At 36.7% G+C, this 27,577-nt stretch overlaps 1 long non-coding RNA gene across 2 annotated transcripts; it reads left to right on the top strand.

Moving 5' to 3' along the window:
* The first annotated feature begins 6,941 nt into the window (after positions 1-6,941).
* On the top strand, positions 6,942-25,032 carry LOC150047315 (uncharacterized). 2 transcript variants are annotated; one of them, XR_016539386.1, is made up of 4 exons: positions 6,942-7,047; positions 9,481-9,591; positions 16,445-16,547; positions 24,491-25,032. It is a non-coding gene; the product is annotated as an uncharacterized LOC150047315 (long non-coding RNA). The 2 variants fall into 2 exon arrangements; XR_016539387.1 differs by lacking the exon at positions 24,491-25,032 and adding an exon at positions 17,675-17,798.
* Positions 25,033-27,577: the final 2,545 nt, after the last annotated feature.

Genomic DNA, 27,577 nt, shown 5'->3' with positions numbered 1-27,577 from the left:
TCTCTGCCTCCCATCACTCATTTTTATTCTAGTATAGACTAATTGTTGCAAGATGCACAGTATTTTACACCATGTATATATGGTACTTAACCAAATCAACTCCCTCTCTTGCTTCCTTTCACTTTCTCTGTCCCCGAAATGCATCACCAAATAGCATTCAGTGAGAAAGAATACTAGAGGGAAAGCAAGACCCTAACACTCTGCATCTGTGACTGTGGAAGAAAATTGGGAGTTCCCGATTCACTTTCAGTACAGAGGCCTTGCATATTTAATGGCACACGTATTAAATGGCATGTGCTGGGCTAAAGCTGACTGTGATGTAGTCGTGTTTGCCTTCAAAACATTTAAGAAAGCAGAAGAATCAGTAGATAGAAACCATTGCAATTCTATACAACCATTCATGTGAAATAAACAAAATATGAGACATATTATATTATAAAGAAAAATGTATGAGGACAGGAGAATAAAACCCCAATCCACAATCCATGGAAAGGATAGGGGATGACAAAAACATGAAAGTTGCTGAAGGCGGGAGAAGTAGATGAAGAGAATTCCAAAACCAACTACCAGGCTCCCGAGAACACCCAAATGCTTCCAATGAAATGTAAGCTAACGAGAGGTGTTGATGGACAATGACTCTGATATGTATTAGACTCTTCTTTGTTATATTTGCTTTTAAAACTGTTCTAGAAAGCATCACTATCTGTGATTACGTGAAAGAAAGGCTCAACAATAGGTCAGGCCTTTCACTGAATTTTCAGAAATAAAATTCAGCTACAGCTCTGGTTATACTTTCTATGTGTTTTTTTCACTAGGAATTATTCTTAAATGTTAGCATCTCACAAATTTAGTGATTTATTTCACCCATATAGGAGCCAACCTACTTAGAAAATATCCAATGCATAGATAGACCTATATAATATATATGTAGTCCTCTCTCTTTATATATACATATATAATGTAGATGAGTGTTATTGATATCTAACTGTATATGTCAGAAAATATCATTACAATCTGTTTTACTTTTAGATACTTGTTTTACTGTTCCATATGAGTACAGTTTTAAGAATACTATATGTATAGATCTTCACTAACCATACAACAAAGGCCTCATATCTAAAATATATCAACAGCTCAAAAAATTGAATCACTCCAAAACTAATCTCCAAAGAAACAACCATCTCATTAAAAGATGGGCCAAAGACCTAAGACTCTTCAGAGAAGACTCTGAAGAAGAAATAAGAATTGCCTATAAACACATAAAGAAATGCTCGACATCTCTGGCCATAAAAGAAATGCAAATCAAAACAACTCTAAGATTCCACCTCACTCCAGTTAGAATGGCCATGATCAAGAAATCTTATAACAACAGATGCTAGAGGGGATGTGGCCAGGAAGGATCACTACTACACTGCTGGTGGGAGTGCAAACTCATTCAACCACTATGGAAAGCAGTATGGCAGTTCCTCAAAAGACTATGCAGAACTCCCCGATGATCCAGCAATTCCACTACTTAGCATTTACCCAATGTCCAGAAATAAGAACATACTAAATCCATTGTTCATTGCAGCAATATTTACCATAGCAAAGATATGTAACCAACCTAGATGCCCCTCAGTTGATGAGTGGATCAACAAGATGTGGTATTTGTACACAATGGAATTCTATGCTGCTGTCAGAAAGAACATCGCTCCATCTGTAAGGAAATGGAAAGACTTAGAAAAAATCATATTAAGTGAAGTAAGCCAGACTCAAAGGAACATAGGCTCAATGGTTTCCCTCATTTGTCATAATCAGTAGAAACCTTGGGCTCTCCTAGCACAGATTTACAATAGAGCAAAACCTAGATACATATGGCCATACAGTATGATGCTAAATGAAAGGACCTCCAGGATATAGAAACAAAAGCCATATAATGAGTGATTATTGTCCTTAATGTACTATGTTATCTCTCATCTTTTTTGCTGTCCCTTGGTTATCTCATATTGTTACAGTATTTTACCTTGTTATCTGATATATTATATATATGCATATTTGGTTATTTAAAATAGGATAGGGAAGGGGGGAAAACAAGATGAGGGGCAGGGTTGGGGGGGAGGGAAATGGGGACCAAGACATGAGAAAGGGTATCAATGTATGTGAAGTAATGCACCTTCTAGTTGGTGAATATAATGTAACCCTTCTATTAATTATAATACAAATGTATGAACAAAAAGAATACTGTATGTGTGTATCAAATGAATATTCATTAATTATTGAGTATAGGAATTATATAGGTAGCCAATCAAACTTTCAATATGTTATTAAAGTAATTCATGTTGTTCTCTTTCTATTCTCAGTTATTCTGAAAGATTTCTTAATTTTTTCCTATTATTATGGTAGTATTATCAATAACTCCTGATAATTCTGTTGATTTTTGCACATATTCAGTCTCTTACTGGATATGTATAAATTAAAAATTCTCAATGATTTTCTAGTAGGGAAAACAATCTATCTTTTTTATCTCCAATAATGTTTTTTGTTTTAAAGTCTATTATTTATTGTTCAGACCAAAAACCATGGCCCAAATACGAAATATCCTTTCTCTCACACCTCATATTCAATCCATTAGCTAATTCTTCAAATTCCACTTCAGATTATATCCAGAATTTAACTTCTGCTCTGTAGCTCTACCACTACCAGTAAGTTTTTTTCATAGGACCCATTATTTTAGTATATTTTTACATTCTATCGTTCAATTCTAAGCTTTTGACATCCAGAGGGGTCAACTTATGTGCTTTGTGACATCTGTGGTTTGGCAATAAATTGAATTCTTGTGTTCATTACAATTTCAGATTATGACCTCATATTTGTGTGAGCCTTTATCTCTGAAGCCCCATCTGGGTCGAGGGTCTGACCCTCTAGGGAAGTTTTGTTTTTACTTTACCCAGGTGCTCTAAATATGCAAGTAGCTTGGGTCCATTTTTTAAAATGTTAATCCTGAAATCATACAGGAAATTAAAACACCTAGGACTTTTGTAGATAAGTACTGTCAAGAGAAAACCTTGAATTAATTTTTACTTCTAAAGTATATCCTGTAATGATCAAAATTTCTTGTGTACTTCAAGAAGTAAGATGCTTTTTTCTAAGTCTTTCTTCTCCTGTCTAGCAGTGGTTTGCATCCTCAGCTGTGTAATTCTTATCCTGTTTCCTGAATGGTGGCTCCGCTGTGGGTGAAACTTGCAGCCTATTTCTAATTCCCTTTTCCTGAGAAGGCAGACCTGAACATTCCTGCTTGCTGCCCACTCTTTGCTTCAGTTCACACTTGTTTCCAAAAACATCATGTTATTGAATGAGTCTAAATGTGTAGTAGAGGATTTTTAAGGGTACTAGAGCAGGATAACTATAAATAGAAGAGCATTTATATTTTAAAACATTTCTAACTAAAATTATTTACACATACATATGTATATATACATATGTATGCATATATATCATATACACACATATGCCCATATGTGTATGCATATTCCAAACAATTTCATGGAACAAATTCAGCTATTCAATGACACATCAAGTATCTCAGATGATCCTCATTTTGTCAACTCTTAGATTGCTAAGTGCATATCATACTTTCTGGAGTTTAATGAGAAGTGTGGAGAATAAGAAAGAAAAGCACAAAGGGAAATCACAGCTGAATTTTAAAAAGTCTCTTAGATGCCCAGAGTGTTATCATTTTTTTAGTTTTATCATTTTTAAAGAAATAAATGTAACAGAAAAGTATTACCTTCATAATTTAAGATAAGCTCTCTTTTTCTAGATTTTAACATAATACCAGTTGATACTGTTTATCTCAGGTTTATGTACTACAATTGATTTTTATACTCAGGCACTCCATCAATAAGTCTCAATTACCATCAATATAGTTGAACATTCTAAAGGCTGTAGCTTCTGTTGAAACTATCTTCCTGTTTTTCAAACATTTCTCTTTCTCTGTCTCTGTCTCTCTGTCTCTGTCTCTGTCCCTCTCTCTCTCTCTCTCTCTCTCTCTCTCTCTCTCTCTCTCTCTCTCTCTCACACACACACACACACACACACACACACACTCACACACACACCATTTGTACACAGTCTATGAGGCTTCTTCACCTATATGTATAATATGTGAAAATGAAACTAGAAAATTTGAGAACAGTTCAGTTTGAGAGAGATAAAAGAATGCTGGAAGGGTTGCATCAATGAAGATGCATTCTCCTCATAAATTGACATGTTGAATGAAACCTTTTTGGACAATTGCTCAAGGATAAAATTTAAAACCCTCCTAGTTTATAATTTACTACCATTTTAAATTATTTTGCTGTCCAAATTATCCCAGACTTGGTCATACTGGGTGTTTGCTTTCAGCTCAACTTCATATTTTACTGCTATAGATATTGTCTTTCTAGCCCCTAGGCTTTCCTCTATGTGGTTTTCTCTGGCACACTGCTCACCTCTTTTCCTGTCTGCATCCTACTCATCATTTAGGTCTCAGTTCAAATACCACTTCCTTCTGCTTGCCTTTAAACAGCATTCCCAATGTGAGATATTGCTTCTTTGTTTTCTTTTTTTTTTCAAATATTTTTATTCTGATTAATAGAAGGGTTACATTATATTCACCAGATAGAAGGTGCATAACTTCACAAACATTGATACCCTTTCTCATGTCATGGTCCCCATTTCCCTCCCACCCTCACCCTGCCCCCGTTTGATTTCCCCCCTTTCCTATCCAATTTCAAATAACCAATTAAGCTCATATAAAATATATCAGATAACAAGGTAAAAAATTGTAACAATATGAGATGGCAAAAGAGATGAGAGACAACATAAGGACATTGAGGACATTAAGGACAACAGTCACTCATTATATGGCTTTTGTTTCCTTATCCTGGAGGTCCTTACATTTAGTGTCATACTATTTGGCTTAATGTCTCTAGATTTTGTTCTATTGTAAATCTCTGCTAGGAGAGCCCAAGGTTTCTACTGATTATGACAAATGAGGAAGACTATTGGGCCTATGTTCCTTTGAGTCTGGCTTACTTCACTTAATATGATTTTTTCTAAGTCTTTCCATTTCCTCACAAATGGAGCAATGTCATTCTTTCTGACAGCAGCATTGAATTCCATTGTGTATAAATACCACATCTTGTTGATCCATTCATCAGCTGAGGGGCATCTAGGCTGGTTCCATATCTTTGCTGAGGTATCATTTCCTTCCTTTTAACTTAGTAGTCTCTCCTTTGTCTTTTACACATACAGACACAAATACATTCATGTGCATAAATTTATGCATATAGGTACATGTGTATATACATGTGTGTGTGTTGAGTATGTGTCTTATTCATATACCACAGACCTATTGCAACCTAATCTTTGACAAGGGAGCCAAAAAAATTGAATGGAAGAAAGACAGCCTCTTCAACAAGTGGTGCTGGCAGAACTGGTGAAGCACCTGCAGAAAACTAAAGTTGGGTCCTTCGTTGTCACCCTGCACTAGAATTATCTCCAAATGGATCAAAGACCTCAAGGTTAAAGCTGACACACTGAAAACTTTACAAGAAGGAATAGGAGACACACTAGGCCTCCTTGGCACAGGTCGAAACTTTCTTAATAAGGACCAAGAAACACAACAAATCAGAGAAAGGCTGGATAAGTGGGACTGCATTAAACTGCAGAGCTTCTGTATGGCAAAGGACATAGCTAGTAAATTAATTAGGAAGCCTACAGAATGGGAGAAGATCTTCACTAACCATACAACGGACAAAGGCCTCATATCTAAAATATATCAGCAGCTCCAAAAATTGAATCACTCCATAACTAATCTCCAAAGAAACAACCATCCCATCAAAAGATGGGCCAAAGACTTAAAGAGAGTCTTCTCTGAAGAAGAAATGAGAATGGCCTATAGGCACATGAAGAAATGCTTCTTGTGTTTTCTATCTCCTTAGGTCTTTCACCTCTATTTGCACTTAGGACATTACAATTGCTTGCCCTATGATGTAACATTCATTCCTTATTTCCTTGTATTCCCAAATTAAATTCATAAAATATAACTAAAGTCTGTTTTCTGTAATGAATGAATGGAGAACATTGTGTTTTTCTAATGTAACAGTTGACCAAATTGTCTGTTCCTGTAACAGCCATAAGCTATGGAATTAGATGGACAGTATGCACAAACTGCTTCAGGACAAAAATTAAACATAATTTGGCATTGCTTGTTATATCAGTTGCATGGTTAATTCTGTACAGGAATGAAGTAAAACAAAAGACGAGCTTTGTCAGTTATATTCATGATCATTGCTCTTGTGTCATTGGAAGTAGGATTGGTGGTCAAGTTTCAGATGCTGACAGCTCAGCAGCGCTGAGATACATTTAACATAGACAGGTGGTGGTGGTGTGGATGAAATTGTTAGGATGTCAATGTTCATGAAAAGAACGAGGGATGTTGCCACAAAGGATGAGAATAAGGATGATAAGAACAAAGTGGAGAAGGAGGAGGAAGAAGAGAAGGAGACAAAGGGGAGATGTCAATAATGATGCTGTAGCCATTGGTCATAAGGACGAGAATAAAGATATCGGGAGACCTTATGTATTGGATTCTATTCGTCTACCAAATTTTACCAGGGAAACTTCTACCTAGAAAGTATGGATAATGCTCATTACTGTAAAGTGGAAATAAAACTCTGAATGAGGTGATTTTTAGTATTTAATTAATTAGGCATCTATTTGGTATTTAAATAAATAGTTTTAGAGAAGATTTTCTTTTACTCTTCTCTCTTATCAAACTTCTCTTTCAGTTTAAATTCTTTGCTGCATTTAAATCTGTCAATAGCCAACAATTGTACAATTATCATCAATATTCAATGACTTTAAATTTTTTCATATATATTCCATTTCAGACAAGAAGCAGTGGATATTCTTTTCTTTCTATTCATTATTGATGACTAAGAATTATATTACTTGGAACATGCATGAAAAAAGATATAATTCACAAGCTACAAAAACCTGCAGAATGAGAGATCTTTCCATGCTGTAAGTTAGACAATAGTCTAATATTCAGAATATACAACAAGCTCTTAAGAAACTAAACCCTGAAACAATCAACAACTAAATTAATGGGCAAATGAACTAAATAGAGACTTCTCAGAAGGAAAAGTGGACAATAGACACATGAAGAAATGCTCAACATATCTGACCAAAAAGGAAATGCAAATCACAACTGAGATTCCAAAAAACCCCAGTTATAATGACCATCCTCAAGAATACAAACAACAGATGCTGGCACAGATGTGGTAGAAAGGAACCCTAATGCACTTTGATGGAAATATAAACATGCACAACCACTCTGGAAAGAGCACTATGGAGATTCCTCAGAAAAACAAACATATAACTACTACAACTACCCTATGATCTAGCTATAGAAGTCTTGGACATTTATCCATAAGATTACAAGTCAGGAAACAGTAAATCCCCTTGTACAACTGTGCCCACTGCTGGCTGCATTATTCTTCATAGGCATGGAAGCAGCCTGTATACCCTTCAAAGGATCAGTGGGTGAAGAAAATGTAGTATATGTACACAATTACAAAGAATGGTATTACATCATTTGTAGAAAAGTGGGTAGACTTGGATCAATTTATGTTAAGTGAAGTTAAATTAGGCCTATAGAGAGAAAGGTGCATGCTTTCAAATATGGAAGTTGGCACATATAAATGAAAACATACATAGGGTCATATACATATGTATGCAAATATTAAGTATGGCATATGCATATGCAGGGGAGAATTGCAATGGTGTAACTCCATTCAAAAAAACTTACAGTCTAATAAAAACCAGGAAGCTGGTACTTGAGATAGTGGGACAGGGGGATATAAGAAGAAGGGGTAGACAAGTGAAATGAGAAAGGGGAGAGAATGCATTCATAAGGTCCAATGTATATCCTACAAACTAGGAAAGTTGAGAGGGAATGGATGGAGAGTGGAGCGATGGGGAAAATGATTAAAGCATGTTACATTAATAAACTGACCTGCTGAATTGTAACCCCTTTGTACAACTACTTAAAAAATAATAAACTATGACTTAAAACTTACTGCTTGAAGCTCTTTGGGTCATAAACATCAAGAGTTTGATTTAAAGTGTTTCAGAAAAATGCACAACTGTTCACACACATACACACACACACACACACACACACACACACACACACACACACACACACACTATATTTCTCTCCTTAACTAGAAAGTCAAGAAACAACATAACCATACTTAAGATTTTAAATATGCTTAGAGACTCCAACCATTATCAACCGCAGGAAGATTTCATATGGTAGAAAAGATAGCCTCCCTGACAATAATAGTGACTTCTGCAAAACACAATATGTTTCTTTATATTTGTACTCTCGGTAACAACAGAGTTCTGCTCAGGCATTTACTTATTTAACTAACGGCCACTTTTTCAAACTTCCCTTGTAATTAAGTGTGTCCATGAAAGTAAGTTGTGGCTGGTAGAATCCGAGCAACAGAACCATATATATTTTCTATGTACGTCTTTAAAGGAGTGAAGCGTGTTCTAAAGTTTTTTTCCTTCCTTTCCCAACTGGCTGTAATGCAGACCCAGGGAAGAGGCTGGGGCGGGTGGCCCTGGGGCAGGAGACAGAGCTCTACAGCATTACAAAATAAGAAAATAGAATAAACTTGAACCTTTAACTACTTGGTTGGAGAGTTATGACAGATCTAGGAGTTTTACATGACAGACTAGTAATATTCTATTGTATTTTTATGAAGGCTAACAAGGTCTTCATTACATCATACGAATTACAGTTAATGAGCCATTATTAACCAAAAGAAAAGAATCTTCCACTTCCAAAATTAAGACTTGGGAGTAGAATATTGACTTGAGATCACTTACGTATCTTTGAGTCAATGAATATTAGCAATATAATTTTTTAAAAAAGACACAGGTCCCAAGACAATTGGAAAGAAAGACCTTATGAATACAATGGTACAATGAATAGCCCACAAAGTCATACTGAATGAGAAAGCAGCCATGACTGGGAAGATAGTGATGAGAAGTCAATTGTAAGAGATGTTTCTGTAGAATCTGAAAGGGTGGCATTCATCAAGAGATATTGTATTATAAGCTGCTTTGTTAAATGGCACCTCCCTTGTATAACTATTCAAAGATAATAAAAACATTTGCCAGTGATAAACTTCACTAGCCCAGTTTATGTATTTGAAGCCACGGAGGAAGAAACCATTTTTTAAAATGGCTTTCTACTTGAGAAAAGTATCTACCAACCCAACAATGTTACAATAACCAATACTAAAGCTTTAGTACACAGAACATCTCAAGATACCACTCTGAAATTGTGCATTTTATCCATGGAGTTTGGTAACGGTATGGCAAGACTTCTAATCAGTGGTTTATCAATGCGTTCGTTGACTTTGATTCTTTTCCAAACAGATGGTCCTGTTTTAGCAGGAGATTTAAAGATCATGGACTTTGAATTTGAGGATGAAGGTTCTAAATCCTCTCTTCTCCACTACTAAGTTTTATCCTCTTGATATTATAAGTGTAAGTATCTTATACACTGAAAAAAGGATTTTTGCCAAGCATGTACAAGAATATCTGAGAGTTCTCATGTGATCTTTTATAAATTACCCCAGCTGCTATGATACCATAAAAGATTTACCTTCATTGAACATCACACACTAAACTTGGCATACAAAGAATATTTTTCCAATATCTTATTCATGCACTGAACTTCAGTTCAACATCTTACCTCTCTTTTTCTTCCCAAGAAGCATATTTGCTTTATGTATGTACATTTGTTACCTTTTCTTGATGTCTAGGCTCATAAAAATCATTTCATTCAGACACTCAAATGGATGGCCTTATTTTGCTTTTTAGGGGTGGTGTTATAGTCTACAAAAGTTTAAACCACTTAGAGTTCACATTGGCTTCAAAAACTTTGTAAAGCTAAGTATTCCTGTAAGAACTCCCCCCTGTACCCTGTTCTATGCCCATAGGTCACTCTATCTCCACCTTGCCATAGGGTTTAAGAGATCATGGAAATAACACTATGAAATTCACTGATTTCTCATTCAATCTCTATACCCTATGGAATACAAATGTTATTTGTCAGAGACATTTGATGTCTAAGAAGCTTTTCAATCTTGTAGTTAAGCTTCTCAAAAGAGCTTTGAGTGCAAAAAGCTAGGAAAGAACACAGGCCCTGATGTCAAGCTCTACACAAACACACACACACACACACACACACACACACACACACACACACACACACATACACATACCCTAAGGTATTTATAAGAATTTTATAAGGCATTTTATAGGTAATTTTACGAAGTATTTGTTTCTAAGAAACTTTGTTTAGAAGAATTTACACATATTGATTCATTAAATTCACCAAATCATGCTAAATCTAATCTCAATAGTAGGGGACACTAGCTGAACCACAAATCACTTCACTTACCATGTTTTGGGGAAAAAAATTAAGATTCTTCCATACAATAAATGTTGTTTTATGAAAAAGGAAACTAGTTATGGATACATGACTGACAAGGGAATACAGTTATCAGGGATTTTTAGTAGAATTGACTACAATTACAGGAACTATTATTTTCTAAATGAATATAGTATCATAAGTCAAATACCAAGCTCATGATTTCTCAATAATTCATTATCCAAATTTACATTTTTATTTTATTTTATTTTTGCCAGTCCTGGGGCTTGAACTCAGGGCCTGGGCAGCTAGTGCTCAAGCACTTGAGCCACAACATCACTTCTGGCTTTTTTCTGTGTGTGATACTGAGGAATTGAACCCAGGACTTCATACATTCTAGGCAAGCACTCTACCACTAGGCCACACTCCCCGCCCCTGACATTAAATAATTTTTTTGAAACTAATCTAAAGTAGATTGTTCAAAATGACAAAAACTTTTTATAGAAGATAAAAATCAGTTTTATATATCATTGCATAGCTTATTGAATACATATATCATTTGTGTAATTTATGGTAGATAAACATGAAATTTTGTTTGCCATAAAATTTTAGCTTCATTTAAAAGAAAACTCTCATACAAAGCCAACAGTGATAAAGTGATAAAACAGATGCAAAACATTGCTTCATTCATTATCATTATTGAATTATGATGAAATCCACAGATATCACTTTCAAAAGACAAAGACACATACACAAAGGGAAGCTGATAAAGGTGGAGGCAGGTGCTTTTATAATTCATTAGCTATATTTGTGACAGCCTTTGAAGACAGCTATGACAAGCATGATTATGACTTTTCTTTGAGGTCTCCGTTCAATGACAGATTAGTAACCTGATAACGTTTCTATATTTATCGCCATAGCAGACATCCATTTTCAAATCAGCTAACACAAAGCATGGTTTCTTTTCATGTCGTTGTAACACCCAGTGATAGGATGGGGCCACCTGGCCAGATTGGCTGGGGTCTGCTCAGTGCTCAGGAGATGCCTGTAATGAATCATTGTTCCAATAATGGGACTGTTAAGACTCAGAGGAAAAATTTTTCCTGAATGGCCAGTGTGTGGTTTATAAAAACTGTTGTCATATTAAGCTATCACTCCTTGAAGGGAGAAGACTGACTTATTTTGCAGCTTGACTGGAGAGCAAAGGAAGACAGAGGGCTGAGCTTGCTTCTATTTTATTATGTGTGTTGAGAGGGATACTGGGGGCTGCATGTTTTGTGGTCTGCTGCAAGGAAGTACATGTCATGCATGGGAGAATATGTGGTATGTTTCAGACTAGAACCAGGAGCTAGGCTGGAGCATGCCATCCAGAGGAAAGTAAGAACCACTTGTAGAGCATGGGCTAATTGCTCTTCCCTTTAATTTTCAAGAAACTTGGGTATTTTCTCAGACTCATTTTGTAGTTAATGGTCTGAGTACCTGTTATAGGTACTCTTCTCCTGAGTACCAGAATACCAGTCCTCTTGGGAGAAACAGCTAATTTGGAAGAGACGAAGGCAAGAACAGGTTTCTCTGCCATATCCAATTGACACCTTTTAAAATTTCGGGTATAAGTTTTTTTTTTTCAGTTACACATGGAAATAAAAATCCACCATTCTTGGAGATAGGGACAAGGTCTAGATTTTCACACATAATTGAATATTTGTGTGTTGTGTTTTTCCTCCCTACAGTTTTTTTCCTTTCTATTTCTCAGAGTGTTTTGTTTTGTTCTTGTCTTAGGAATATTTGCCGACTATTAAATTAGAAATTGCTTGAAGTCAATGTTTTCCTAACTTTTGGATAAAATTTCCTTATTGAAGAGAATGGAGGGAAGCAGAGCTACTGTGTGGAGCAGAAAGGCGAGATAAGACTCTTAGAACATGGGAAGAGGAGGAGGAGGTGACTGAGGTTTTCACTGATATCTGATCCATTTGGTGAGGCCTACAAGAGAAATGCCCGGCCCATGAACTTATCATGGCCTCCACACAGTTCATGGTATCCACGTTTGATAAAGGTTCGCCCCATTTCAGCTAGGAAGCTGCAATGCTGTCATGGATTGAGAGCCCACTCAGGCCAGAAAGATAGACTTGTCACCAATTCTCTTCTGCTGTGGGAGACATTTGGCTTAAGCTCAGTGGAGCAACATTTTGCAAAGAAAGAAACTCTATTGGTGACCCAAATGGAAGCCCCTTTGTTTAATTCTGTGTTCAAATTCTGTTGACCGAAAAAGCAACTGGGGATAAGGGCTTTTTCATAGCTAAATTTATAATTCAAATTTCCCATTTGCTATCAATACCTTGCCTTACTTTATTCTCAAACAATTCATGCCATTAAGTATTGTTTCCCCCTTCCATCTCTTGAATGACTACAGATGTTCTATTTGGTTTTTGTTTTATGTCTCAGGTTCACAGAATTTGCTTAGCTAACACTCTTTGGTGTATAGTTTCTTTTCAGTTATATAACTAGCATGTATAAACTCACCACTAAAAATAAAAACTCGCACCTAATTACCTCTCCCTACTTGCCTTGATTCTTTCATCCAAGATAACCTTGACCTTAAGTTGTAGTTCATTTTCCCTTGCTTATATTTTGTGTGATTTTTTGTTGCATTGATATTTTGTAAATGTTTATTTTTATGGCTTTTAGAACTACAAAAGTAGATAACAATGCATGTGGGCTTTTCCAGCTGATTTTTTTAATACTCTGTAAGATTACAATTTTTCCACCCATAGTTCTGGGTGGAGCTGTAATCTATTCATCTGACAGCTATACAATATTCTATTGTATGACTATACCATCATTATTTAACCCCCTCCAAAGGGCATTTGGGCTGATTCCAGGGTTTTCTCTTATAAACAGTACTGTTAAGAATTGTTTTGTATATGTTCCCTATTGAATATTGGAGTCTATGGCCTTGTTTCCCACCCCTCCACACTCCAGCTCATGCTCTGAAGTGCTTTTGGGAAAGCATGTCTGACACATACGCCCTGGCTGGAATTCAGGGGAGTTCCACAGAGCCCACAGAGGATCTCCTCTGCAGATTGGCCATATGGAAAAGCGATATGAGTCTATGACAGGAAAAGGAAAAAAGTCTCCAAATGGAGAGAAAACAATGGTTACCATAAGCAAAAATAAATAAGTCAGTCCTCACCCGAAAGAAATCTGTAAGTAGACAATGATGTAAGCCATGGGTCTGAGAAAAATAAATTGAGCAAGTTAGTGGTTGAACAACCATACAGGTTAAGGCATCCAAGAATGGGATCTGGGGCTAGTTCAGAGGCAAGAGAATAAATGTCGGAATGAGCTCAGGCCTCAGCAACTTGAACCACACTTTGCTTGTAGTGGCATGGATAAGGCAATGTGCTCCTTTTCCATACCCATTCAGAACACACTCGGAAAAGTCTATCAGTTCTATCAGGATGGCAAGTCTATCCAGCCTGTTTTTCAGACATTCCCAGCAAAATAAAGGTTGAATAAAGAGAAACAGAAACCTGCATGGCCACAGTACATGTATGTAACTACAAACAAGTCGTCTGTAGACACAAGACATTCCACAGCTTCTCCTCATTTCAAAATCTTCTTTTCCAGTGTAGCGCTCTTATGCATAACCCACATTCTCTGGTGATGGTGCCCTGTCTCATCTTGGTAACTGTCCTAGTTACAAAAACATAACGATACCTCCCTAATGTCCAGTGAGAAACCACTCCAGCCTCTTCTGTGTCTGCCTTGACTTCTCCCAGATACCCCTCCTCAACTCATCCACAGACTGCTAAGTGCTCCAACAGTATCTGGAGGCTCACTTCTTCATTTTCATTTGATTTGACTTAACCCTTGACCTCTGTACATCTCCTTCCTTCTCCTCGTTAATCTTTCTGTCTCCAATCCCAGGAATACAAACCACGACCTCCACACTGCACATATACTTTGAGTTTAACCACATTCTTTCTCTCATTGTGCTTTGAATTCATGAGGATGAACAGGTCTGGTAGGGGCTTCTTACAACACTCAACAAATACTCATGTAGTCAATGCTAAACATGGCCTGCTCTTCCCAGCCCTACCTGCTGGGATGGAGCCCAGTGCCAGACAGCTTCCACCTGCAGAGCGTCAGGACAGCAGTCCTTCACTGATGATAGCTGGCCAGCCCGTGACTGCCTGAGAGAAAATTTGCCAAACTCTTACTATTCAGCCAGTGACAATAACTCTGCTTCTTTCCACAGTGGAACAAATTCTATTGTCAAATATTATCACATATATGCATATGTGCATAGATATCATCAAAAGTATCAAACAAATGTTACAATCTTTTAGTATCTGGTGGTTCAAGTCACGGTTAGACTTCATCTCCGACTAATCTACTTTCTTCCCACTTCCCATTATCCTTTTCTGCTTCCTGCATTCTTTTCTATTATTTCCTAAGAGACAACTCCATACAGCCTATGCTCCCAAATGCTGGTTTTAGGCTCTGCTTCTCATAAATATGTTTATTTTGTTTAATTGAGTTTCACTGCCTTTGCGTAACCTATCCAAGGGAAACTAGTATTTGAGCTTAAGTCTCATATGCACAATATTTGCAATGTATACACATTTACTATACTATTGTTAAGGAAAAGCTATATCACTATATAAAATGCTTCCAATAGTTGGGAAGTGGTAAGCAATAATTATAACATATATAGAATATATACTGCATATATTATATAATATCATGTATCACATATATAATATATAATACCATATATAGCAACATGCATAGTACCATATATAAATATATATGTGTGTGTGTGTGTGTATAATCTCTACCACTTACTAACAGTAAGGCAGGATAATTCATTCCCTGAGTCTCCATTTCTTGTTTGGTAAAAGGGACTAAATATTCCTATGGGATGGTTTGGTGATAAATTATCTATCATAGAATTCATGTTCAGTAAATAATGGCCAGCAACACATTACATCAAATAGAGTGTTTTTGACAACCAAGTGTGCAGACAATATTGCCTAGTAAGAAAGGAAATGAAGGCAGTTCTCTTGTAATTAGCAAGACATTCACCCAAAGTATAGACAAGTTAAATGGGACCAAATGTTGACCAATTAGAGCCCTTGAGAGTAATCTGTGTCAGGTTAGAGAGAAACACGTGAGTCTTGAGTTCACACACTCATAAATTAGGAAGAATAGACTTTCATGATTAATGACCCACTTGCTGCTGAGCACATATATTCACGATGAAATGTTACTCTGACTCAACTGAAGTCTGGAGGAAAGAGGACACTGGAAAGTCTCCCAATGAAGAAAATTCATTGGTGATACAGGCATTCTAACCAATGGAAGATTGGGCAACCTTTCTGTAAGCTGTAGACTGAAGAAAACTGGGTTTTAGCTCATTCTGAATCTGTCACAAAGCTCTTTCTCCCTGCTCAAACTGAGACATGGGGAGCAGGAATAAGGCTAGTTATAAAAGGAAAAATCAGAGTTCTGCTGAAAATACTTCCTTATCTGTAAAACTGAAAGCCTCCAAACAAATCTCCTCATTCCCAGATTCTGTCACCCGAAAGGCATTCCCCGCCGCCACCACCACCACCCCAGCATATAAAAAGTAAAACTAAAGTTCACTATTGATTAAAATCGTCTACAAAACAAACTCTCTGCAGGCTCCCACACTTTCCCTCCATTCCCACAAGCAGTGCCCTAAGAGCATGTGCTGACAGCTCACATGGGGGTGGGGAAGAAGCTGGCCAAAGAAGAAATGGCTCCAAGAGAGAGCTACTCTCACCTCCCAGGGCTGAGTAGCCTTAAATCAGCAGTAATAAAGCTCAAGTGCCAGAAAGCAGGGGAGAGTGCTTTGCCTTGACAAAAATATAGGCTATTTCCATGACTGGGAATTAATGCTTATTAAGCTACTGTAGTCTGACTATGTTGTCATTATAGAGAATGGAGCAACCACAAAAAGAGGACCACACACAGAGTGCTCCTTCAATAGAAAGATAGGGATTCTGTTCCTGCCAAGATGGAGAAAAGATGCCTAGAAAAGGTCAGTTTGATTTAGAGGAGATTTATTCTGATTTTTTTATTTGCCTTTTTTTTCGGTAAAGTTCTGTTTAACTTTGCATGGCTGAGCAATGAACAAAGAAAAACAACATATTTGGTTTTATTTTCCCAGCATTTGAAATGCTTTAGCAAATAAAACTTCCAGCAAATTTAATCAGCCATCTGAATGATTGCCCATATGAAAACCATGCATTTCAATATAACCTAGTAAAAAATATTTTGATATACCCTTGATAGCTATCTTCTAAATTATGTGAGGTACCACCCCAGGGTGTTGGTAAAATCCTAAAGATACCGTTAGGTTATAAAAAAGAAAAAACAAAACTTTCAATTTCTATATTTGAGAAGTGTTTTCTTTTTCATTTGGCTGGGTACCTGAAGTACCTTGTTAATTTTCTTTGTCTAAGACTAGGAGCTCTGTTTCCCAAATGAATATGATGAATATAATCTTCATGGCTTTTATAGGAAAAGATTAATTTGCACACCTTTGATCCTAGATAACACTCAATTCTAAGTAAGCCATTGTAATGATAGCCCAGCAAAACGTCATAACTTCTTGAACATCAAGAGTATGAGGCTCTTCTCCTGAAATTGTGTGTAATAAAGTCTTAGAATATATGTGCATGACCTTTACTTGCATATAGGTACATGGACATGGACATATACACATATATAGGCTTACATGTACCTTCTGACACATAAAAATAATGTCTAAGGCAGGGCACCATGGCTCACGCCTATAATCCTAGCTACTCAAGAGGCTGAGATCTGAGGCTCACAGTTCAAAGCCAGTCTGGTCACTAAAGACCAAGAGACTCTTATCTCCAATTAACCAGAAGTGGCCCTGAGGCACAAAAGGATAGGGTGATAGCCTTGAGCTGAATTGCATAGGGTCAATGCCTAGGCTCAAGGGTGGTGCCCAGGCCCACAGTCCAAGCCCCATAACCAATAAAATAGCAATAATAATAATAATAATAATAATAATAATGTCTAAGGCATAAATAACTTTACTTGTTTATAGTAGAAAATTATTTATAATTATTATTTAAAAGATTTTCTTTTGCAGAGTGTCATGGGAGAAAACCTTTCTACCATTACATTTCCATACAGGTCTCTAGGCGAATAATCATGTACCTGGTCAGAAATAACTACAATGAACTCATAAGAGGGCGAAAGGATCTTCTTGTGTCCTAAATGTGGCTAAAGATGAGCTGAAGTGCTATCTTCCCACAACTCACAGAATCTCTTTTTTTATGTTTTCTTTTTTTATTGTCAGAGGAGTCACAGTTACATCTGTGAGGCAGTAAGTACATTATTGCTTGAACATTGTTACCCATTCCCATGTTTTTTCCCACCAAGTTGTAAAGTTCATTTCCAACGTATTCTCTTATGAATATCACTGTTACATTGGATCGCCCCTTTTTAAAAAAATTTTTTTATTGTCAGGGTAATGTATAGAGGGATTACAGTTACATTTGTCAGGTAGTGAGTGCATAACTTCTCACACACTGATAGCCCTTCTCATGTTTTTGTGCCCATTTCCCTCCCCCACCCCTCCCAATCATCTTGTTTCCCTCACTTCCCTCGTATCAATCTCTTTCTCATCCACATTTTCCCTAATAAACTTCCCTATCATTGTTCCCGTGTTCAAGGTGTTGAGTAAATTCTCATTCCTGATACCAGGACTAAGGGTGACTCGATTCCTCTAAATCTTCAGTAACATGTTTGAAGTGTTGTCCTGGAATTTAAGAATATCTCTTTCTGGCTTGGATTAACTGAAATGTAACACTAAATTCCTTATAATCCCAGTTTCACTAAATATTGAGGGAATCTTTCCATGATGATGTCATCTTTCTGTACCTCTCTGCTTTGGGTAGGTAGCTAGAAGATAAAAATTAAAAGTGATTTATGTATTTAAGTGTTTTTTTCCCTTAACCTGGCACTAATCCATTATGAATTTGGATGTGAAAAGCCAACCCACTAAAAATATAAAGTAAATTCTGTTCTGGGCTAAGAGTTGCAGTAATCTCACTGACAACCCAACTAGCTCTTTTATGAGTCTATGATTCACTATACTCTGACCAACATTCTGATCCAAAAATATAGAGGGAAATTGATACAAAATTGCTTACATAGAAATGTAAATTATCTGCCTGGATTTGTGGGTAGTACAGTTCAAAGAAAAGTTTGTTGGGATATAAGTACAATGAGTTCAAAGAAGTCTTTAGATGTGTGAAGAAATGTATATGCTAGTCTTTTCCCCACCCCCAAGGAAATTGTATACAGCCAAATATTTTTTTTTTATTTTTTGTGGACAGACGGGGGTGTACAGTTTAGAGTCAGACATTTTAGGTTTGCTTGGATTTCAGTGAGGCATTCAATTCTTGGTATGTCCCATTTTAAAAAGATAATTCTATCTTCCTTTTCTCATCAGGGCTAGAAGAAGACAATTTACTTTCTAATCTTTTTCTCCCTAAGATATTCTAATATTGGAATTTGGGGGTAGACGTGCCAGAAAAATCATTCTACCTTCCATGATGTACCTTCCAAAATAGCTCTTGTCTATCAAGATGCAGCAAAATCTAACATGGAAGCCTACTTGAGCATCTTTTCCCAGCTGATAGATCATGGCAATCACCAGGACACCATGGAAGCATGGAGTTGTAGGCTGTTGTGTCCATCTGTTGAGGTTTGGAGGGTTCCTCCATATTATAGGTAGGGTCGTGTCTCCACTTGGATCATGTAGCTCATCTAGCTCATTTAAGACTCTATGTGGGACTCCTTATCTTACCATTTAAGGCCTTTCACAATGTGTTCTCATCTACCAGTTTCGCCCTGTCTCTTGCTGCTTTCTCACTTCATTTGTATCACTTTGAATGGATTCCATGACTATTTCCCCCACCACCCTTTTTTTGTGCTTTTCCTCCTGTATATCCTAATGTGTTTTTCACTTGTTAAAGTCCTAAACTCCTTTGAGGTTTCAATTTGATATCACTACCTTTATAAGACAACCCTCAGCCTATGTAACTTATTATATTTTCTTTCTCTCCATATATTTTACAAACTCTCTTAATAAATATTTATGAGAAATACTCTGCCATTTTCCTTAATCTACTGCCATTTGAGTCTAACTTATATGTGTGTGGGCCACATCTGACTGATAGACTGGCACTAATGTTCAAGTATCAACTCCCTGACATTGTGAAACAAATCTACTGTAACATTAAATTTTCCCCCCACTGTTTTCATACCATAGTTTCATAGTATGAACTTGCACTGTTAAATATTATTCTAAATTGTGCATGTCTTTTCATTCCCTGAAGTTGGGAATGCAGCCTGTACCATCCATATAGCTTGAATCTATCTCCTAAATCCACTTAATCAACCAGTAAGTAACATGTTGAAGTCACAAAGATGAATGTATAATGTTAAGTGTTCCAGGAGTCTATCCATGGTCTAAGGAAGAGACATTCTTTTACTCCAGTTGCATGAGTACACTCACAGAGGTTTGTTTAAGATGCGGAAAGCACAGAGAAGGAAATTATTTCCCTCATTTTCAACAGGAGTCAGAGATTGTTTTTGAGAAGATGATACCAGAAGTTGGAAATTTTCTGGGTTAATGGTTAAACAAAAGATGACAGTAAAAAGAACATCACACAAAATAGGGATTTACCAATAACCATATATACATTGCTCAGGAGGCAAAGAGATGCATAACAAGAGGCGACTAATGTCACAAAGAGCATGATTTATCATGCTAAGCCAATCTGAAATTTGTGTGTGTATGTGTGTGTACTGATCCTGGGGCTTGAACACAGGGTCTGGGCATAATGTCCCTAACATTTTTGTTCAAGGCTGTTTTTTTTTTTTTGCTTGATTATTGGAGACAAAAAAAGCCTCACAGACTTTCCTGTCTGGCCTGGCTTTGAATCACAGTCTTCAGATCTCATCCTTCTGAATTGCTAGGATGACAGGTATGAGCCACTATTGCCTGGCCAAATTTTAACTTTTAATGTACAGATAGACATGAAATGATTGTAAGTAGTGATTATTATACTGCTAATGTTGTATTGGAATGCATTGCATATAAAAGGAAAAGACACCCATTTAGAAGTCTTGAGTGTAATCTCACAAAGAATTGAGCGTCAAACGGAAAAGAGAGAAATAAACTCATACTAATTTAAAGGTAGCAACAAAAGTTCCAGAAAGAAGTGACATTCATCAAGATGCATTGTACTCGTAACCTGACTTAAGAAATTACAAACTCTTGGTACAACTATAGAACAATAAATTTTTTAAACGTTCCTGGAGATAGACTGTGTACATAAAGTATAAGAAAGGCTAAGGTACATCATCATAGCTTTTTAGTTTGAGTGCCTGATGGTGCTAGAAAAAGTTGCTAAATTGAGCCTTGTGTCTAACGAGTCTGAGGAATCTGTGTGCACGTTTGATGTGCTCTTGTGGATCTTGCAAAGGGCTTACTGTTAAACCCAGGACGGGGGCGGGGGCTAGAAATAATAAAAAGGAAGAAAGAGAAATCTGTCCCCATAATCCCATCACTCATTGTTCTGACTCCAACACTGAAGCTTTTGGAATGACAGGTTTCTAAACTACCAAAATAACCATCTAATATTTAGAGAAGGAAGACTTTACCTATTTGTGGTTTGACCATGTTCCTTTATGGCTTCCAAATGAAAGGTCCCTTTTCCAATCAGTTTTTCTGTTGAAGGTAGAATGGAGAAGCTTATATTTGTTAAAAGTTAAATATTTCTATAAATTGCATTCTAATTCCTACCATGAGTCTCCATAAATTGGTATCATTATCCCAATTTTACAGATGAGAAACCCCAAAGCCCAGAGAAGTTAATAGGCTTTCTCAGGGTCCCACAGCTGGCAGGGAGTTGAAGTAAGGTATAAATCTACATCTGTCTGGTTCTAAAACTCATGCTTCTTCTATTACATGAGGCTAGATGTTGACTACTCAGGGAATATCTTGGCTCTAGAAATCAGACTCAGAGAAAATTAATTATGGGAAAATGAAGGGTCTCCCTGTCCCTTAAGCTATAACATGTTCTAAGAATCATTCATGTTACAGAAGCATTTTTGCCAAGGGCTCCAATTCAATTCCAGAAATGAACACACTTATCTTATTCCATCCAAGAAACCCTCCTAATTATTTGTGGAAGCTAAATGAAAAACTACACAATAATAATAAATGGATCAGCGAGAAAAGTGTAATAGCCATGAGCAATTCCTTTCAAATCTACATGGAGTTTCACAGCTACCACTTGGGAGCTAGTCCACATGTCCTTCTCTAATCACCTGGTGAGCCTGACAAGGCTAGCTTCCAGTGTTCTTCTATTTGGCTACAAGTTCTCAGCCCTAATAAAGCTGGGATGACTACAGCGTCCCACAGATTTTTTTTCCCTTGGAATCCCTGTGTTCAGAAGCAAACCTCCCTTTAAATAAAAAAAAACATAATTATGCAATTGATAGACTGATCTATTATAGGCCTCAATCTACATTTCTCTATGGATAGTTTTCCTACCAGGCGAAGCAGGGGGGTAAGTACCTTGTCCTGATTCCTGGGAAACTTCAAAGCAGCCTTCAAATGACCCTGGGAAGAACTGAGTTGTATAAGAACTGTTTGGAAAGAAGTTTGCATTCTCTTAATAGCGCTAACCACACTATACAACATATGTCAAAATTTTAAAGAGAACAGAAACGTCTAAGGCTTTGTGCAATGTATACAGTTCCTGAGCTTTGATGTTTCATTTCGGCCCTTTATTTGTACAAAATTGTCTGGTTTTAACAAAAAAAAATCTTTTATGTCTCATGACTGACCTGTCAAACATTATTTGAACTTAAAGAATAGCGGACTCCATGGAGTAAACCTTGAAAAGCCTCCTGTTTAAAAACAATCTCTTTCTACTCTACATAGTTAGTGTAGTTTCATTTTATTTAGGGAACATGTCACTGAGACAAGTTTTATACATAGATTTGTATGGTAGAACAAATGTAGCCACATAGAAGTGTCATCGCTTGCCATCCCTCACTCATGCCCAAAGCCTGTGGGTCAAAGTGGAATTCCACAGCCTCTGGCATCTTAGGAAGATTTAGGTCACCATCATGTGCTTTCAAGTTTTCCCTTTCACAACCCCAAACTCTTCTCTTGACCCCATTTTCCTAATTATGCATTTTTCACATATTCAACAACTGTATCAAGCTACTCTCCTAAAGATGAATTACATACTTCTTTCAGATACCATTTCATTTAGCCCAGTAAAAGATGGCCCTCTCTTACACCACCAGCACCAACTTGCCCCCCACACCAAACAATTTTCTCCCATTGTTTGGCAAGCATTGACTTGATTTCCCTTCCTTCCTTCTGCCCCCCCCCACTCCCCTGATCAATGGTAGGCCCCTTCAGAACAGTTTGTTTGAAGTGTTTCCCAACAGCGTGCAGAGGAGGAGGGAACAATGCACAGAAACGCTGTGTGACTTGGTGAGCTTGAAAGGTCTGAACATCAGAGGGAAGGAAGTATGGATCTGCATGAAAGAGGTTTTCTGGGTGATTGCACTGAATGGAATTGTTTTGGAGGAAGTGACCATGTTTCCATTCACCGGTAGAAGGGGTGTGCTGAAAGGATAGCAGGATGCTATAAATGGATGCTTACAAGAGTTTTCAAGCTCTTGTATTATCATCCCTGGCCCTCATTCCATTTATATCCTGCAATTGTTAGTCATTGTTGCTGAGGATACTTGAGTATTAGTCTTGTATTCTTTGCCATTGTGTGAATTACTTTAATTGATGAATAAACTGTAGTCAGAGCTTTCAAAGCCAGTCTTGTTGAATACCTCAGTGATACACAGCAGCCTTCTGTAAGATGATAAATGGCACCATTTCAACAACTCTAAATGAAGATTTAAAAAGAAGTGCACTGACTTTTATTAGAAACTATGAATTGATCTGCTGTCCCTTTGAACATTCCATATCTTATTTTGGGAGCTGTAAATGGAAGATGCGTAGAAAATTGCTATCAACAATCCCTGAATTTGAATCATTTTTCTCTCAGAGACTCAGTGCCTGCATTTCCCATTTCTATCTGCAGCCATTCCTAACACTTCAAAGTATACTTGTCATTTCAACTTTGACAATCCACCATTATTCAAGAAAAAAAAACTCTAGACATGCAGTCAGTTATTATCTATATTGGAATCATATGTAAGCATACTACCTTTCAGTTCCAACCACTGTAGAAAAAAATTGCTAAGTCCCTCCTGAGTAGTAACAATGGAAATTTCATAGTTATCTGCAGAATCTATATCTTTAATGTTCATATATATGTCAGATGAATGTTGTAGTGTGATAATCTTGCAGAGTGAGAAGTTAGAAAACTCAGCTATACACATGAATTTGCTATATTCGAGTTAAAAGATTTAGAGGAAAATTGAAAGCTCAGGAATGTCCTCTGACTAAGCATGCCAATCTCAGCATGCCATCGGAGCGACATTCAGTGGTGAAGAGAAAGAAAAGCAGGGAAGATTGGACAAAGGAGTTCAGTGACTCTATATCTACCTTTGAGGACCAGATAGGACCACTGTGGTTTTAGGAAGGGGAAATAAAGACATGAAGTGTATGCATAGCACACAGACAAGGTAATATGGATCAGGCCAGTGGTCTGGTTGATCCTGTCTGAGCTCTGGTTCTGTGAGGTAGCTTTCCAGAAGTTACTGTCACTATCATCAAAGGGAGGGAGCAATCTGGTCCGAATGAGATAGCTACTTCTACTCTGGGATGCAGCCTCTGTTTCCATCATAGGGTAACTTCCCACTTTAGGGGTGATTTTATCATAGAGTGGTAAGGTCTGTGGAATTTCCTGTTACTATTTAGACCTTAATCATAAAAAAATGTTTATTCACCAGGCTTCATGTTCCTGGAACCCAAGGTACCTGCAGAAGAGAGTGACTCAAAAGAGAAGAAAAAAAAAGACAAAATGGGGCCAGTACCTGGGCTTTCCATCATTATCTTGAATTCTCTTACTCTCAAATCTGTCTGGTGAAACAAAGGACTTGCACAAGCTTCTTGATGTTGCCTTAACCTAGGATTAACATGCCAGAAACACACAAATGCCTTCCTGAAGAAGTTCAAAAAGGAAGAAAGTCAGATTCATTCCCTTGCCTATTTATTCTTCAAGTGAGCTACAGCACCATTTATGGCTCTTTGGTAGTTCATGGGAGATTAGAGTTTCCTGGATTTTCCTGCCCAGGCTATCTTCGAAAGATGATCATCATATCTCTGCCTCCTGAGTAGTTACGATGACAAGAATGAGCCACCAGAACATGCCCTCAAAAGTCATATGAAATGTAGTATTTTCTGCACTTCCTACTTACCAGGAGTAAGTAAGACCTGGCTACTTGAGTAACATGAATTTCCAGAAGCTAATGAAAATGTTTGTAATAGATTTGAGAAGGGGCAAATGTATTTCAATTTTTCAATACATTTTTTACCTTATTATTTTCTTACTACTCTCAAACTTACAAGTCAACTACACATGCCTCACACAGGGCATGCTTCTAGAGTCCCTTTCCTCTCCTCTCTTCCCAAATTTGAATTTACAAGCAAATATCATGTTTACACCCATATGAAGAATCTAGTCCTAGATGATGTTAATAGTAATAATAAAATGATATGAATATAGAAGAGGAGGTTGTATGGGTAGCAAGGAGTGGGACGAAGGAGAGGTTGATGGTGAGATGAGCATGTTTCAAGCATATTAAAGACATAAATATATGCAAATAGCATAATGTAGCCTACTAGAAACCATAAAAAGGGTGAGAAGGATAAGAAAGAATAATAGAGGGGGTAAATACGAACAAAATATTTATTATATGTATATATGTAAATATCATGAATAAAATCCTTTATTCAATTAATAATGCTAATTGAAACAAGAACCCTCAGTGTTTCAAAGGATTTCCCAATTGTTTCATGAGAAACTCACAAGTGACAAGAAAAAAGGAACACAGCCTGGAATGTAAACCATTGAGAAGTCATCACAGGAACAAACTTTGGATCCATTATTTCCAGAGTTTTTATTTTTCCATTTTACCACAATGTCAAAAAGGCCATCGCTGCTGGTGCAAATAGAAAGGACCTGCAATAGAAAAGTCCTGATATAAAACAAAGCTGGGTCTGTAGTTGGAAAGACTATTTCCAGGTTTCCTGTCTGTCTCGGGCCATGGCTGGAATGACATGAGCTAACACCCCAAAACTAGGGCATCAAATATATAAAATAGAAAACAAATTCATTTACAAATTTTGGCCCAAACTGAGGTGAGAACGATTTGTATTTTGTCTTTTCCTCTCCCATAGTAGTATTGTAATTTGTAAAAAGTACAAAACCAAAGATAGACATATACACAAGAAGACTTTCCTGAGGAGCCTAATTACTGAATCAGGAATATAAATTTTTCCTTCCAAGGGCCAGAGTTGTGGGGAGAACCATTTTCATTTCCAACATGAAAATCTCTATAGGAAGCTAGAGCTAGGAGGACAGATTTCTTTTTAAAAAAGAAATAACCTTCCTAATTTTAAAGAAATTCTGGTTATAATATATCCTGAGGGAAGCTGGGGATGAAAAAGGACAATTTAAAAAATAATAATAATTTTGAAAGTGCTCCATTAAAATCAAGTCATGAAAATTACACTGAATAACCACTGATAATTCAACATTCTCAGACAAATTTTTATATAGCTACCCTTTTCCCATGGAATATAACTTGATATACTCCAGAATAACTTGGGTTTTCATGTAATTTTGTATATTTACTGTGTTAAGTGAAGAATCATTTAAGCCAGGAGCCAGTGCTCACACTGGTAATCCTAGCTACTCAGGAGGCTGAGATATAAAGATTATGGTTCAGAGCAGTCCTGAGCTGGAAAGTCCATGAAACTCTTATCTCTAATTAGTTACCAAAAGAACTAGAAGTGGAGCTGTGGCTCAAATGATAGAATTCCAATTTTGAGTAAAAAAGCTCATGGACAGGGCTGAATCACTGGGTTTAATAAAGCCCTAGCACTGGCACAAAAAAAAACCCATAATGAATATATGAGATAATGCATATCGAAACTAGTTCAACTTAGCCATTCATTAGAGTATATACATTTCAAAATACCCTGCTGTATGTGATAAATGTATGTAATTTTCAACAATTATAAAACAAATCTTACAAATGAGTTAGTGAAATTTTCAAGAGTTTCTACTGTCTATATAACTTTCCATTGATTTATTATAGTATGTGTATGGAAGAAAGTAAATGCTTATAAATTAATGAATTGAATACACAGTATTATTATTATTATTTAATATGATTTAGAATATTTATACTGTACAGTGACTCCTTACCATAAGTTTAAGTTTATAATGGGAAACTATTTCAAGCAATTGGCAACCTTTGAGACTATATGTATATAGCTACATAGGTACATATGTAAGTACATATGTAAATATGTAAGTGTTTGAACAGATAAAGATCTCTTGTGTTGCAATGTTATGAATCAAACCTTGCATCCTTGTGGATGCTAGGCAAACGTTTTATAGTTTCCAACTTGTAATGTTTAAGAAAATCTTGTACTTCTGAATAACTGATAAACTAAAATGCATATGTTTCTAGAGTTTTTGAATGGCATACAATGGAGTTGAAATAACAAGTAGTTGCTACAGAACAAAAGCAATGGCTAAAACATTTCATGCTACATTTTCTTCAAACTTTGCATATTAAAGGGAAAGATATTTTTATGAGAGTCAGAAAATGGAAAGGAAGAAACTCTAGCCAAAGTGTTGTCACATTAAAAACAGACCCATGCCCTCTTGATTTTCTCCAGTTTTTTCTTTGAGCAAATCAAAGATGCCTCACTTACTTTAAGAGGCCAGAACTGTCTGTGATCTGCTTCATTTAAAAACCAGAACATTCAAATGGACCCAGAAACATATCTTCATTAGTAGCAGC

The sequence above is a fragment of the Megascapheus bottae genome, chromosome 23 (assembly GCF_031878675.1).
Source record: "Megascapheus bottae isolate mThoBot1 chromosome 23, mThoBot2.hap1, whole genome shotgun sequence".
Lineage (NCBI taxonomy): Eukaryota > Metazoa > Chordata > Mammalia > Rodentia > Geomyidae > Megascapheus > Megascapheus bottae.
This window is presented reverse-complemented; position numbering and strand designations above follow the sequence as displayed.